The sequence below is a fragment of the Protobothrops mucrosquamatus genome, unplaced genomic scaffold (genome assembly GCF_001527695.2).
Source record: "Protobothrops mucrosquamatus isolate PMUCROS unplaced genomic scaffold, P.Mucros_1.0 scaffold2088, whole genome shotgun sequence".
NCBI classification, from domain to species: Eukaryota; Metazoa; Chordata; class Lepidosauria; order Squamata; family Viperidae; genus Protobothrops; species Protobothrops mucrosquamatus.
This window is the reverse complement of record NW_015388190.1, coordinates 362402-366653: the sequence shown is the minus strand read 5'-3', so window position 1 is coordinate 366653 and position 4252 is coordinate 362402.

Below are 4252 nucleotides of genomic sequence, written 5' to 3'. Positions count from 1 at the left end.
AACAGCAATGTGTGGCTTTCATCACTCCATTTGGTCATCAGAGATGAAGGGATTATGGATCTGATAGGAAATATGGTGTGTATGTGCACACACAGATATGTACATACACACATTCACACACATTTTCTAAGAGGGCCAATTTTGTCTAGAATCTTCGGAAGTTATTCAAGACAGCAATCAACACTTACCTGGAATGTCTATCGCAACTCAGGATGGGTATGAACTCACCCAAGCAGAGAAATAGTGTGAATAATAAGCTCAGTTGAAGAGGTTGTAAGAGGAAGGAAAGATTTCTTCAGAAAAGAGAAGCACTATCTACTCACGAGACTATAAAAAGAAACATGTACTTGGGCAAAATAAATGCAAATCAGATTATAAAGGATGCAGACGTGAATTTGAAAAGTAACAAACCATTTAAACCATTTTAAAAAGTATGTTGAGCAGAAACAGCAAAACAGGAAACTGCAAGTGAGCCAATGAGTTGGACTGCTTAAAGTATCAAAAGATGTTTTCTCCCCCCAGCATTTCATGTGTTCATATTTTCATGCTCATTTATGTTTACTGTATATGCTTTTATGTGGTTTTATGAAATTTAATGTAGGTCAGCCTGAGTTGTGCTGAGTGGACAACTTTATAAATTAATTAAATAAATAAAATCTCTAAAGGGATTTTCAGACTTGATTTTTCAAATAAATATAAAATATTTCACACTGAGGTCAAAATTGCTAGGTTGTCACATACCCATATATATACATACACATAGACATATTATAAAATAGATAAAAACTCACGATCACCAGGAGAGTAAAAAAGTTTAAAACTTTAATTTAAAACCAAGCTTTCGCTGGGAGCTCCCAGCATCATCAGGGTTAGCAAGCCAGTCTATGGGTGTGCCTTAAGTAAGGTTGTTTGACATCTGCGCCCGGCTCCTAGAACGCGTGATTGGCCCCAACCAATTAGCCTGNGCGCAGATGTCAAACAACCTTACTTAAGGCACACCCATAGACTGGCTTGCTAACCCTGATGATGCTGGGAGCTCCCAGCGAAAGCTTGGTTTTAAATTAAAGTTTTAAACTTTTTTACTCTCCTGGTGATCGTGAGTTTTTATCTATTTTATACTATGGATTTACCCAGGAGTCACATCTTCAAGGATATTATTGAGCACATAGACATATATATATATAGATACTAATTTGGAGCAGTACAGTTAGTTCTTGTTTGCCTTGGATAACCTCCCTTTACAAATAGCATGGTAATAAATAGTAATTAAAAAAAAATTTCCCCACCAATGTGCACATTTACAACTATGAAAGCTTAAGTTTGAAACTGATTATGGTCTGGTCAGTTTTGGGCAGTTCAGGAAGGGTTCATATCAATTAAGGTCACAGCTGATTTTGTTAACTTGTGACTAGCACTTTTTAGAGATGCTTGGTGCTGCTGAGAAAAGTAGCTCAGAAAGAATACCTTGTCTATGCAAATGTCTCCACCCTGAAAGGGGACAAAAATGGGGAAGAAATGGGTCAGATACAGGACACTGTGTAAGAACAAGATGACAGCAAACACCAATCTTCACAGCCTCTCTTTCAGTTAGATATTTGCACAGCAATCATTTCACTTAATTGTCATGGGAACCAATTTGTTATTAAATGAGGATTACCTGTAGTTAAGATGCTGAACCTGCATCTAGAAGATTGTGAGTTCTAGACCCCCTTTAGCAGACATGTCAAACTCGTGACGTCACGTGATGTCGCACAATATCGGGACTTTTTTTGCCATTGCCGGCAATGGGGTGGGCGCGGCTTCCGCGTGACACTTCTGGCCTGTGGGCTGGCAGTTTGCCACCCCTGCCCTTTAGGTATGAAAAGCACCTGGGCAGCCCAACCCATCTCACAGTATTCTTGTTGTCGGGATAGTAGGAAGCAAGAGTATTATGAATACTGCATTGAATTGTACAAAAGAAATGTGGAATATAAAAATAAACATGGCAATGAATCTGAACTAGTAATAACTACGAAAAAATGCTTAGTGAAAATGTAAGCAAATATGAAAATGGCAAAATCCAAGTTTTGGACAATTAGCAACTGCATGCTGGAACAAAAATATGCAGTGACTGATGTATTGCATTTTATCTGGATAGCGCAGCCATACTTGTTATAAATTAGTACAAGTTCAACAGTGCAATATTTGATTTAGTGCAAACTATAAATTGATACCAAGCCATATTTAATGCAAGCCAAAATTCAGTTAGTGCAAGATTGTTGCATGCAACTAAGGCTAGCACAGGTCCAGTTGCCATTGGGGTTTTAGATTATAATCACTGGTGTGCAAAATGGAGGAAAGGAAAGTTCTGTTTGAGAAAGGTTAAAAACCCCAAAAGGCTCATTTTGAGAACTACAGTAGGATGCAGGATAGAAGGGATGTTTTTGATGTAGGTTTATGTCCTTTGTTCCTTTGATTTATCTGTGATTTTGTTAAAATTCAAGTTGGAGGTATAGTCTTTTAATCTTTTACTGTTATATTTCATTAATAAACATAGACATTGATGTTTAAAAATTTCATTGCCTATTTCTGTTGAAATGGAAGCAATTACCCTGTTTTTAAAAGACTCTTTGTAGAGTGAGAATTTGAACCAACTATATCATGTTATTTATTTGTGGGAAGTCAGCCCCCCCAGAGAAGGAAATATTAAAAAGGCAGAATATTATATTTCCTCAAAGGCAGTGCTTTTTTGTAAAAAAAAAAAAAAGGTTTCGGAACTCACACACATCATACAACCCGCCTTGCCTACCCTACAAGGTTCCATCCAAAAAAGGTGCCGGAACTCCGTTCTGGGTGTTCTATGACAAAAAAAGCCCTGCTCAAAGGATCTTAGAAAGGCAGAAAAGCATGCTCAGTTTTTCTTAATAGCCCCAAGTCTCCCTCCCCCAAGCAGAAACCAGCTCTGTAGAAATGCAGATATCATAATCCTTTCAGAAACTGGCACCAGGAAGCTTAGAGCTGATAGGATTAGAAAGACAAAGATCCCCAGAACCCCTCACCCAAAAAAATCCAACACAGGACATAGCCATCAGCCACAGCCCCAGGGAAGCAGGATATGACCTTTAGGACATAATAGGTTTAACCCAACACCATCAGAATACCAGAAAGGCACACTGAACCTCAGGTCAAAGTTCATGCCATAGAAACAACTCCAAACACAAAGGCCCAAGAAGATATAAAAACCCACCACTCCCTGCTCCATGTGGTCAGCTTTCCCAGAGCCACGCTTCTGTCTGGCTTTGCTCTTCAATAAACTACAACCTTTCTAAAGCAGTCTCTATTTTATTTATTCCCAGCCTGGACTGGACCCCGATGAAGATTTTTCTTTCAACACATTATTAGTACTGAGACCCACCTATATACAGTATTTATTTCAAGCCACAGAACCTCTAAAACGAAATTGTACAGTTGACCTGAAAAAAGTGAGCAAAGGGAAAATTGGAAAAATCCAGAAATGGAACAAATTCTATGAGGAGCAATTTATTTTTTAAAAAAGGGGAGAGGAGATTATAGAGGTCAAAATAAATTATACGGTTGTTCTTCTCATGTTACTGTAATTAAGACTTAGCCAGTTATGTGAAATAATGGCAGTCAGAAAAAAAAACTACTACAAAAATTTACACTCTACTTACTTTAAAAAGAATAATAGATAAATTCATAGAGGAAGAGGAGAGTATCTCAAAATTCCAGTTACTGATGTGGATCGACGGGTAAAGTTATTGCAGATACCCCACATCTTTTAAAACCAACATCTGGTTAGCCCTGCAGAGCTGGAAACTAACTTGGTGTACTTTTCTTTCTCTTGAAACGGACTTATCCGAGCAACGTTTGGTGGAAAAGAGAAGCGACACAATTTCTGATGAAAGGGATCCTAGATCTCAGCCCGTCTGAGCACTCTGGACAACAGGTAGCGACCGGTCAGCCTAGAGGAGACGCCCCCGGGGAATGTTTGCGCCCTCCTTCACTAATTCCCTCGCGAGGAACGGCGGGGAAAAGACACCTTTGAGTTACCTAGAAAGGCAAGCTTGGCTAGCCCTTGTTACTGTTAGAAATAAGTCTTCATCCTGGTTCATCCAAGCTGGGAATAAATAAGCAAACATGGCGACTGCTTTGGGAAGAAGGTTACAGTTTATTGCAGAAGATGGTCCTTGCAAGAAGGAGCAGAGGAGAAGAGAGAGAGAGAGCACATGGGTAGAAGGGCTTTTATACCCCC